Source organism: Nelumbo nucifera, chromosome 8 (genome assembly GCF_055504915.1).
Source record: "Nelumbo nucifera cultivar China Antique chromosome 8, China Antique-T2T, whole genome shotgun sequence".
Classification (NCBI taxonomy): domain Eukaryota; kingdom Viridiplantae; phylum Streptophyta; class Magnoliopsida; order Proteales; family Nelumbonaceae; genus Nelumbo; species Nelumbo nucifera.
In genome coordinates this window covers 37009082-37022232 of record NC_142656.1, presented here as the reverse complement: position 1 = coordinate 37022232, position 13151 = coordinate 37009082, and positions in this window count along the sequence as shown.

Below are 13151 nucleotides of genomic sequence, written 5' to 3'. Positions count from 1 at the left end.
AGGGGCCAAAAATCATTACCAAAGTCGATGGTTCGACTGCCCAGGTCAGCAGTTCACTGACCAAATCAACTATTTTTGGCCAAAAAGCTGTTTTGGGGTGAAATAAAACCAATTAGGTGACTTGTTCTCGGTTTTTCTGGTTCAACCATCCAATATGGTTTTGAAAGCACTAGTTATATCAAGAATCAAAGTTTGCATTCATTGATGTAAACCCACCCACAACAATTTCATAAGGAAAATTGAGTTAAGTGGGTGACGTGGATTATGGATAAAAGGTTGATCGCTAGACTTCTAAGCAAAGTTTTTAAAATCAGATCAGACAAGGAACTGTTATGTGAACCGATTCTCGGGTTGAATGGTCCAACCACTCAGACTGAACGGACCATCTATTTTGAAAAAAAATATATATAAAAAATTAAAAACCGACAAAAAACCATTTTCTGAGTCGATGGTTCAACGGTTTGACTTCCCAGGTCAGCAGTTCACTAACAAATCAATGGTTTTTGGCCAAAAAGCGGTTTGGGGGTGAAATGGAACTGATCAAGTGACTGGTTCTCAGTTTTTCCAGTCTGACCATCTTGTTTGGTCCAGTTTTGAAAACACTGCTTCTGAGGTGAGTGGACCCAACTCAGATGCGGTAAACAAGTTATTGTCCCAATTTCCAATATATTTGTGCATCAGGGCTGATCATATCCTGTCCAAATTTGGTAGGAAAAGAAATCCATATTATCATATCAGGTTTGGTTTCATTTCAAAATATGAACTTTCGTAGATGATCGAAATCCAAAATATGAGTACAAGCAAGGTCAGATCTTGGATTGTACTGTTCTGTTTAAGGGTGTCAATGGACCAGTTTTGGATTGGATCCCGTCCAATCCAAAATCAATTTGGATGGATTGGATAGACCAATATGACATATTGGATTGGATCAATCTATCTAGTCCAAAATATTTATTAGATTGGATTGGACCTGGTCTATCTGTAACAAATTTATATTGGATTGGGTTGGATTAAGTCAATATCTGGTCCATTGATATAAGATAAGAATATGTGTCAATGGACCGGGTTTGGGTTGAAACCAATCTAAATCAGAATGAATCTGAACAAATTGGATGGCCCAGACATTGAATTGGACCAGTCCAAATTGGTCCAAAACATTCATTGGATTGGATTGGACCTGATCCATTTATAATGGACTCACATTGGACTAGATCGGATTGGACCAAATCCAATCCAATTGACACCCCTAAATTTTTGTTTCATCAAGTCGCGTTGAGAACCGAGAAGGGAAGAACACAAAGTCTCGAACATGCTTAATTCTTATTGTGGAAGTCTTTGTAAAATGCGCCTTCTTCAATACAGTACATATGGCATCATCTCTCTGCCTATGTGAGACTGTCGGTTGGAAGTTTCAAATGAAATGAACCAACGGACTTTCGAATTAATCCAACTTCAATCCATTCTATACATGGACGATTTATGGTATGGACTAGTCCGAGTCCACATCGTCTTTAGGACTGTCCAATCCATCCATACCACTTTCGATTTGGGCGGTGTCCAACCCGAAACCAGTCCATTGACACCCCTACCAAGGAGCCTCTCTTTACTTCCATCTATCATCCTTCAGGTAGATCTCCTTAGTGCCTCCTACATTGAACTTAAATTTGGAATATCTAGTTCTTTTTTGAACATGGAGATGGCACTAAGAAGTTTGAAGACCATTGAAATCAACCTCATTCCCCTCCCCCTAAAGAGTTAATAGAGGACCACCCACAACCAACCATACATAAATCAAAAGTTTGAGTTTAAAGGTGGTAAAGAATTGAAGATTTTGGATGACAAGTTCTATGATCTCATCGATTAGATTATGGGAGTTGAGAGTCGCCTAACATAACATCACTGTCAATCTTCAAAAGGTGGATTGGATCAACTACTTCGACAGGTATATGAAGATCAAAGAGATGCTTCAGTAACTACTCCAATGTCCTCAGAAGTAGTCTCTGTTAAACAGTGTATGCCCTTAGCTCCAATCAAATTGATGTACAGATACATTTATTGTAAATGAATAATAGTACATAATTGTTTCATGTTATGATTGGTGTCTTTTTGTGTATTTATTTACCTATTAAACTGGACACTTATGAGACTCGTGTTAGTTTATCATGTTCTCAGCCGTTGGATAGACTTGGAGAGTTTATACTGCCAAGGCCGACATTGATGTTCTGCCAAAGAAGTTGGAGTAGCTTGTCTCAGTTGCTAGGGTTAGACTCGAAGCACATGTAATGTGTGTTTGTTTGAAGCACAGAACCTGGACCATTTTCTAGTTATATCCTAGACCTTGGAGACTAATGGGAAAAACTAGAAAGTTACACATAACCACTGGACTTGATTATGGTACTATATTGGGTGTCGAATCGGGCTATCTTTGATATGCCAATTAGTGAGATCCTTTGGGGTCAAAACCTATGTATGTTGGGGCAGTCTGAGAATTCACTTTAGTGGGTGATCATAGTGATAGGATCAGCACCTTTGTCGGACAAAGTGAATAATTGGGACTGCACTCTCTTTGATGGAAACCGAAACTGCCGACAGTCGATTTCAACCGTGTTTGAGATTTGTTTTGCAAAATATATTTATATGATATATATATTATGTTTTAAGAAAAAGGGTTTTCAAAAGGTTTTAAATCCTGAGACCCATCCGAGCAAAGAGTGCAACACTAACCTTACAGTCAGGGGAGAGGCCCTTCCCTGTCAGGTAGTATTTGTTCATTATGGGCTGAGAGGTTAAGTGTAAGAGACCATTAAGTGTTGTTTACCTGATGGGCTATATCTTACTTAAGTCCATTGTCCTTGGGCCTTCATAGGATGGCTGGACTCAAGCATCATTTAACTGTAAATGTTGGGCCCATTAAGAGTCCATACTGATGGACATAGGGGTTCAATGTACTTGATAGTGAATTTGGCTAGGCCTTTTCTCAAAGGTTGGGCTGAAACCATGTGGGCTTATGTAAGGTCATTGTTGGGGTCCCACACCATACAAAGTGAACCTAAATGGGCCAGCTGAAGGGAAGGGATGGGAGATCCATCATATGGATGGTCAAACCCTGTAGGAAGGTTGAGCAAAATTTCAAAATTTTCTTTACTTCCATCCGAGAATCGTATTTTAAATTTAGAAAACTGCATTTTCAAGGTTTGTTCTTGTAACCAAACCGAACTAAATCTGAAAGCGAGATTAGGGAGAGGTATACCTGATACAGAATCCACGCAAAAATGCTCCTCCCAACACAAGTGTTCATGCCCAAAGAGTATACCAAATCCTCCCTCTACTGAAGATAACACAGCTTAGGATGAGGTAGGGTCAGCAGGTAGTTCTTCACCAAGAACTTGTGATTCTTCAGCAAGAATCGAATCAGGTAGTGATCACAACTTATGAATTGTTTCTTCTGACAAGAAACAATATCAAGATCCAATCTTGATCAGTTCCAACAAATGGATATCGAACAAGGTAGGGCGGCAAGAGTAGGAAGAGAAAGAACTGAAGGCGAAACATTCAAACAGTGTTCTCTATTGTTATTTTCAGGTCCTCCCTGCTCTCTATATATAGCCTTAAAGAGATGATCTCTTAATCTAATTAGGAGTTTCTTGATCTAAATCTTTATTTGGACCTGAACTCTTTAAGTGATAAGGATAATCCCTTATCTATCTTCATATCAAGATCAGCTACTCCTAATCTAATTAGAAGTTTCCTGATCCAAATCTCTATTTGGATCTGGACTCTTTAAGTGGATAAGATTTATCCTCTTATCCTTATCTGTTGATCCATACTCAGATTCCCCCTATTTAATTAACCCAGTTTGAAATGGGCTTTAGGCCCATTAAGCTTTCAGGCTCACTTCCTTTTAATGCTGGCTATCTTGGCTCTCTTTGTATGGTGTGGGACCCTATCATTGATTTACACATCAGCCACATGGGTTCAACCTAGCCTTTGTTACAAGGCCTGGCCGAATTCATTATTGACTACATGACATGAGCGTAAAAGAGGTTCAAGAATCAGTTTTCTTTTTGTAAGGGTTAAAATCACTTATTTTGGCTTTTTGACCCCATATTGTAGGGTGGATCTCGAAAGATATGAAGGATCTCCCTCCAAGCCATACGTACGACTTTCATCGGCTCTAAATGGACCCAACATTTACACTAAGTGGTCCTTGAGTCCAGCCATCTTATGAAGGCCCAAGGACTGTGGGCAGATGCAAGATTAGTGGTGTGTCTGGAAGTATGTCGTTAATCACTTCGGAACACCAGTTTAATATTTATAAATTTTTTCCAATTCTCAAACAATTACAAACGTAGTAAAATGATGAGAACGGGTCGTATCCATAGGGAAGCGAGGGAAAAATTAATACATACTCAAATCCGGACAAGAGAACACAAGTGGGAAGTGTAGAAATATAAAAATTAATTAATTAAACTGAGGAAAATATAGAATTTGAACAGTGGTCGGGATCCGATTCCAGAGGTGGCAGCAGTGGTGTTGGCGGACTGCAAGTAGGAACCCCTCCTCTTACCTGGGAGTCATCCTCTTCCTCTACCCTTGAACTTCTCAAGATCAGCCTTCCATCTTACCTGGGGGCAGAATCCAACCCTCTCAGGAGCCCTTGGGTCCTTTTTATAGAGAAGTGTGGATACAATTGGGATTAGAGAGAAAGAAGGTGACAACAACTGGGTTTTAGCAAAGTTATGGGCGCCCTAGGGTTTCTAATGGAGGGTGAGGATGGTTTTGGGGAGATCCTAAGGCTAAGAATAAAAGGGGAGGGTGCCCAATATTATGTAGGGTTGAGATTTGGCCGCCCAAAAATAAATGGAGGAGATTGAGGCACCTAGGGTTGAAAGGTGGAGATTAGAAGAGTGGGTGGCACCCTAGAGTGAATGGTTGAGATATAAGATGTAGTGGAGGGCTGAGATCTAGTAGTGAGGGTCTGAATGGTGAGGATTAAAAGTTAGGTGGTGCCCTAGGGTTTAAAAGCTGCAAAAAGAGTGCCCTAGAATGAGTGGTTGAGATTAAAAGATGTGGAGGGTGGAGATTAAACACCTAAGGGCGGCTAGGTTTACTAAGAGTGAAAAGAATGGGTTAAAAGGCGCCCTAGGGTTTGCTAAGGCATGGGGAGGCATGGGGAGCATGCTAATACAGTAGGAGGGGAGCCAAACTAGGTTTAGCAGCTAGGAGGCACCCTCCTGCTTTCAAATTTTAACAAAAACACCCCCTCTCTCAATTGGACTTCACACCAGCTTCCCAAAATCTGCGTTTCAACCATGAAAACTTCTCAGTTTTCCCCAGAATTTGCATAGAGACCCTTAAAGGCCAGAACATTGTATTTAACTGGGAAAAGAGCACATCTTGACTATTCTAAGGCCGAAAAGACCCCTGAATTGATGCCTTTTAGGCATCAAAATGTAGAGTTATCAATTAGCCCATTAGGTATAACCCTCAATGGTCTTACACTTATCCTTTGAGCCCTTAATGATCAAACACTGCCTGACAAGAGAGGACCTCTCCCTCGGCTGCAAGGTAAAGTGTTACACTCTCTACTTACATGGATCCCGTGAATTAAAACATTTTGCAAACAATTTCTGAAAACATAATATATAAGTATATCTCTATATAAATATGTTTTGCAAAACTAAATTTCAAACACATTTGAAATGCACATCATTGCCATGATTCTTATCTTTGTACATGGTCCTTAGACTGTCCAAGATCCTTAGACACTTCGGTCTGATCGAACTGCCACTGTATCTGATTGTCTAAGGAGGCTATGATGTAGCACCGGGCAAGAGAGTTTTTCTCCTCCCATTCTTGATATTCCCTCCTGCGGGCCTCAGAAGCCCTATCACCCGGATGATCCAAAGAAGGATTCTTAGCAACTTTGTCCAATTTTTTGGATGTCAGAGCCAACAAAGGTTACAAAACCAATTAGCATAAATTGGGCCCTTAAGCTTATCATCGTCCAATAGTTTAGCAAATATTAGTCCACAACCTAATTTAATTCATGTTATCTACATAGAAATGGCTTTTAATCTATGTTCCATTTCCATTTGTTCATTTATGAGATTTCCCTCATATCTCAGTGATGGAGACTACGAAATATGTCTCTAGAAATGTGAAAAATCACATACAGTGCATGGAGCCAACTGTTTCAGTTGCATAACCCCACCACCTTCTGTGAATGATTATATCCACTCATCTTATGAGCTTTCCCTTTGGCCTCTGTCAAACAAGGTTCATTGCCATTTTGTATCTTTCTGTCGAGTAAGTGCTTACCCATCATATTCGTGAACACCAAGGTACTGAGAGAGAGTCTTCCATTTGAGAATAGGCCCCTTCCACATCGGTCTATGATGCCCCTATTATCTTATGAAACAATCCAACAGATCCAACAACAAATGAATAACCCAATTTTACGGTGCATCTCCTCATTACTGAAGGACCCATCTTCATGCTAATGATGCAAGGCCTTTTGAAAGTTCATCATATGAATCTCCCTATCATATGCACTTATATTTTACTGGAGGGAACGAAATATTATGCCCTAGTTCTTATTTAGGTCAAACCAAAGCGGCTCCTATTGACTTTCTCAAAGCAAGATTTAAAGGGGCCCTAAACGGCTAGGGTTCCGCACAGTTCCGCTTGGGGAGGAAGCTGATGTAGGGCCCATCGAGTAGGGAGATTATTCAACGATCTTATGGACACCATGGCAATGATGTGCATTCAGCCATGGTGTTAGACAGTGTATGCCCTTAGCTCTAATCAGAATGATGTACATTATGTCATTTAAAAAAAATCAGTAGATAGTTTGTTTGTTTTTGCTTGTGTTTTGTCTTGCCCGAGGATGAGCAAGGTTTAAGTGTGGGGGGATTTGATGAGTGAAGGGATGAGAGATCCATCATATGGTCGCCCAAATCTTGTGGAATAAAGGGGGCGAATTTAAAAAATTTTTCTCTCCCTTCAACTGGGAATCTCATTCCCTATTTAGAAAATCATATTTTCAAGGATCAATCTTGAACCATAAACTGAACCAGATCTGAACCAAAAGGAGTGGGAGAGAGGTATACCTGATACAAAGAATCATTTTCTCTCAATGGAGGTCATCACGCCCAAGGAAGGATCCAAAGACTGCTCCCACTGAGATGGCGCAGTGCAGGATTGAGCAGAATCAACAGCGTTCTCCAAGAACCTGATCCTTTGCAAGAATGGCTGGATGGCACGTGAGCACTGCTTCCAATCAGTCCTTTCACAAAGGGCTGCTATCAAGATAGAATCTTGATTTCTCCTACAAAGTTGGAGATCGAACTGGAGGTCTGGCGGCGGCAGGAAGGAGGCAGCAAGAAAAAATTTTGCATAGATTGCAGAAATTCTTTTCCTATGTTTTCAGCTCTCAAGACTAGAGATCTTGGTGTGTCTCTCTCTCTAAAATCTACCGCTCCTTATTTCCCTCATAACCCTAAAGGATTAGCCCCTAATCCAATTAGGAGTTGCTAATCCAAATCACATTTGGATCAGACATCCCTTTAGGTGATAAGGATAAACCTTTATCTTATCTATAGATTATATCAGTCCTCTCCTAATCCTATTAGGAGGCTCCTAGATCTAAATCTTATTTAGATCTTGGACTCTCTGAGTGGATAGGGTCAAGGCCCAATCCTATCAACTAATCTAATCCCAGATCCGCCCCTCATTTAAATTGATCAAATCAGCCCAATTCGAAATGGGCTTTAGGCCCATTAAGGTTGTGTGCTCACTTAGCCTTCCAAACTGCTGCCCAGTTGGGCCTCCTTGTATGGCGTGGGACCCAAACATTGATCTACACTGAAGGGATGAGAGATCCATCATATGGACGCCCAAAACTTGTGGAATAACGGGGCAAATTTCAGAAATTATTCTCTCCCTATGGGATTCGACCTAGTACCACTATTACTACAAAAAATTTATTGTGGGACTAGCATTAATTTTGAGGGCTTCGACGACCCGACACCTAGACTCGATTAAGATACTGCACTAGGTGTTGGATTGGGCTGTCTTTGATATTCCAATCAGTGAGATCCTTAGAGGTGGTCAAAACCTGGGTATGTTGGCATAGCCCGAGAATTCATCCGAGTGGGTGATCATAGTGACAGGATCAGCCCCTTTGTCGAACGAAGTGAATGATCGGGGATGCACTCTCTAATGGAAACCTAAACTGCCAACAGTTGATTTCAACCATTGAAATTTGTTTCGCAAAATATATTTATATAGAGATATACATATATATTATGGTTTCAAAATGTTTGCAAAAGGTTTTAATTCCCGACATCCATGTGAGTAGAGAGTGCAACACTAGACCTTGCAGCCAAGGGAGAGGTCCTCTCTTCTCGGGCAGTGTTTGATCATTATGATCTGAGAGGTTAAGTGTAAGACCTTTGAGGGTAATACTTGATGGGTTAATCTTGCATCTGCCCACAGTCCTTGGGATTTGAGAAGGTGGCTTGACCCAGGGACCATTTAGTGTAAATGTTGAGCCCATGGTGATGGACTCAGGGGTTCACTGTCCCTTGTAGTGAATTCGGCCTGGCCTTGTAGCAGAGGCTGGGCTGAACCCATGTGCTTAATGTGTAGATCAATGTTTAGGTCCCACGCCATACAAGGATAATCAACTGGGCAGCAGTTAGGAGGCTAAGTGAGTAGATGGACTTAATGGGCCTAAAGCCCAATTCAAACTGTCATAATGAGATTAATTAAAAGGGGGCGGTTCTGGGATTTTGATTAGCAGATAGGATAAGGGATTATCCCTATCCACTCAGAGAGTCCAGATCCAAATAAAGATTTGGATCAGGAAACTTCTAATTAGATTAGGAGGGCTGATCTTTATTTGTAGATAAGATAAGGGATTATTCTTATCTCTTAAAAGATAGTCTAGATCCAAATACAAGATTTGGATTATGAAACTCCTAATGGGTATTAGGAGAACCTCTCTTTGAAGGGATGAGATATCCATCCTATGGACACCCAAATTTTGCAGAATAGAATGGGCGAATTTCAAAAAGTTTTTCTCCATCCTACTGGGAATCGTATTCCCTATTTTAGAAAAATCATATTTTTCAAGGATCAATCTTGAACCAACAACCGAACCAGATCTGAACTAAAGCAGTAGGAGAGGGATATACCTGATATGGAGAAATAGTATCTCCTAATGGAGGTGCTCACGCCCAAGGAAGGAACCAAAGACTGCTCCCACTGAAACTGGTACAGTGCAAGATGGAGCAAATCAGCAGCGTTCTTCAAAAGAACCAGATCCTTCGCAAGAATCAGTTGGATGGCACGTGAGCACTACATCCAATCAGCCCTTTCACAAAGGACTGAGATGAAGATCCGATCTTGATCACTCCCACTAAGAACAGGAGATCGAACTGCCAGATATGGCGGCGGCAGGTAGGAGGCGGCAAGACAGAATTTGCGCAGAGGTGCTGAATTTTTTCTTCTGTGATTTCAGCTCTAAAGAGGATGTGAATATGTGTGTCTTCTAAAGGCTGCTGCACCCTCCTCCTTTTATAAGATAATGGGATCAGCTCCTAATTCCATTAGGAGTTGCTGATCCAAATCAGAATTCCCCTTAAGTGATAAGGGTAAACCGTTATCTTATCTACAGATTAAATCAGCCCCCTCTAATTCTATTAGGAGGTTTCTAGATCTCAATCACATTCAAATCTGGACTCTTTGAGTGGATAGGGTTAAGACCCTATTCTATCTGCTGATCCATCTCAGAATTCGCCCATATTTAACTTTTTAAATAAGTCCAGTTCGTAATGGGCTTTAGGCCCATTAAGCTTATGTGCTCACTTAACCTTCCTAATTGCTGCCCAGTTGGGCTTCCTTGTATGGCGTGGGACCCAAGCATTGATCTACACATCAGCCACATGGGTTCTGCCCAACCTTTGTTACAAGGCCTGGCCGAATACCCTGTTATGGACAGTGCACCCCCTGAAACCCATCAAATGGGCTCTATGGGCCCAACACTTACCCTAAGTGGTCCCTGAGCCAAGCCACCTTGTAACACCCAGGGACTGTGGGTAGATGCAAGATTAGCCTATCAGGTATTATCCTCAATGGTCTTACACTTAACCTGACAGCCCATAATGATCAAACACTATCCTCCAAGAGAGGACCTCTCCCTCGGCTGCAAGGAACAGTGTTGCACTCTCTACTTATATGGATCCTGGGAATACCCTTTTGCAAACATTTTAGAAACCATAATATATATACTTTTACATCTCATATAAAATATACTTTGCAAAACAAATCTCAACGATTGAAATCGGCTGCCGGCAGACTTGGTTTCCATCAGTGAGAGTGCATCCCCGATCATTACCTTTGTCTGACAAAGGGGCTGATCCTGTCACTATGATCACCCACTCAGATGAATTCTCAAACTGTCCCAACATACCCAGGTTTTGACCCCGCAAAGGATCTCACTGATTGGCATATCAAAGACAGCCCAATCCGACACATAGTGAAGTATCATAATCGATTCTAGGGGTTAGGTGTAACTTTACAGTTTTGCCCTTCAATCCCCAAGGTCCAGGGCAATACTGGAAATCTGGTTCGGTTCAAAGATTCAATTAATCCCACACTGCATGTACCTCGGGTCTCACCCTAGTGGCAGAGTCATTCCACCCCAACCGACTTGGCAGCACATCAGTGTCAGCCTTGTCAGGATAGGTCTCCCCAGACCGACCCACTGGCTGTGAACATTCTAAACCAACACAAGTCTCGTAAGTGTCCGGTTTAAGGGTATTACACAAAAACACACCTCAAGAACATCAATCAAATATGTACTTTATTCATTTACAATAAATGTCATAAGTACATCAAATTGATTGGAGCTAAGGGCATATAAAACTATCTAACATCTCCCACTTGTTGCACTTAGGTCCAATCTGGAATAAGCCAGAGTTCCATAGTTTCCACGTGTTTCTCAAACACTTTCTAGGTGAGTGGCTAAGTCAATGGGTTTGCAACAATCTCCGCTGAAGCTACCTTCTGAATCAGGACGTCCCCTCTATCAACAATCTCCCGCAATACGTGGTACTTCCTCTCGATGTGCTTGGACTTCGAGTGGGCTCGTGGCTCCTTAACCTGAACAATGGCCCCATTGTTGTCACACAACAACGAGATGGGTGATGTGCTGGATGGAACTACTCCCAACTCTTGGATGAACTTCTTCACCCACACGGCTTCCTTGGCAGCCTCGCTTGCAGCAATGTATTCGGCTTCGGTTGTGGAATCCTCCATGGGCCTCTATTTGCTGTTTTTCTAGTAAACAACACACGATCCTATCGTGAATACGTAACCAAATGTAGACTTTCTATCATCTGGATCTGACTAGAAATCGGCATCAGTATACCCTTGGATCTGTAGTGATGCACCATCGAATACTAGACAAAACTCTTTTGTCCTTCGAAGGTACTTATGTATGCATTTCACAACGGTCCAATGCTCCTTCCCTAGGTTGGCATGAAATCTGCTTACTATACTCACCACGTGAGCAATATCGGGGCAAGTGCACAACATGGCATACATGATGCTCCCCACAGCGGAGGCATAGGGAACATTCTTCATGTCCTCGATCTCTTCAGAGGTTTTGGGAGACATCTTCTTGGAGAGAGTGACTCCGTGCTTGAAAGGAACATTTCCCTTCTTGTAGTTCTCCATGCTGTATCTCTTAACAATTTTGTCAATGTAAGCAGATTGAGATTATCCTATTATCTGCTTCAATCTATCTCTATAGAGTCGAAGACCCAGTATATAGGAGGCTTCTCCAAGATCTTTCATGGAGAATTGTTGTGAAAGCCACACTTTCACCGTAGTCAACATTCCTACATCATTCCCAATGAGTAGAATGTCGTCTAAATACAGAACCAACAATGTAACCTTATCCCCACTAGTCTTCCTGTAAACAAAGGGCTCATCCAGATTCTGCTCAAAGTTAAACATTTTGACAGTAGAGTCAAATCGGATGTTCCAACTCCTAGAAGCTTGCTTAAGTCCATATATGGATCTATTTAGTTTACATACCATGTGTTCCTGACCCACAACTATGAAGCCTTGCTACTACTGCATATAGATATGTTCAGTAAGATCTCTATTCAGGAACGCAGTTTTGACATCCATTTGCCAAATCTCATAGTCATGGTATGCTGCTACAGCTAGCAGGATCCTAATGGATTTAAGCATGGCAACAGGCGAAAAGGTTTCCTCATAATCGATGCTCTCTTTCTAAGTGTACCCATTCGCCACTAGACGAGCTTTGTAGGTCTCAACCCCGCCATCGGGGCCCTTCTTTCTCTTATAGATCCATTTGCAACCAATTGCTTTTACCCCAGGGGGCAGATCTACCAGAGCCCAGACTCCATTGGTCTCCATTGAGTCCATCTTAGCTCTCATGGAATTTACCCACTTAAGGGAGTCTATGTCCAACATAGCTTCCGCATAAGTCACGAGATCCTCCTTACTAGTCAAGGCTTCCACCAGGTAACTATCCTGGTCATAACCATAATGGACTGGTGGCCTTGATACCCGGGTAGATCTTCTAGGTTGGTCACTACCTAGAACATGTGGGACATCTCCCACTACTCCTAAGCTCTCCTCATCAAGAACAATTTCTTGACGCTGATTGTTTAGGATGTAATCCTCCTCCAGGAAATGGGCATTCCGAATATAGAACACCTTCTGTTCTCCTGGGTCATAGAATAGATAGCCCATAGAGTTTTGGGGTAGCCTACAAATAGGCAACGGCTGGTTCGGGATTCCAATTTGTCCAGGCTCATTCTTTTAACGTGTGCCGGACAACCCCAAATCTTCAAGGGTCTGACACTTGGTTTCTTTCCACTCCAAAGTTCATATGAGTGCTCATACCGATTTGGTTGGAACCCAATTCAGCACGTAAATCGCAGTCTCTAATGCGTATCCCCAAAAGGATGTGGGTAACTCCGAGTGTGCGAGAAGTGACTGGACCATATCAAGTAAGGTCCTATTCCTCCTCTCTGAAACATTGTTAAATTGTGGTGTAGCAGGAGGAGCTAATTGCGATACCATCCCGTAGACATTTAGGTAGTCCC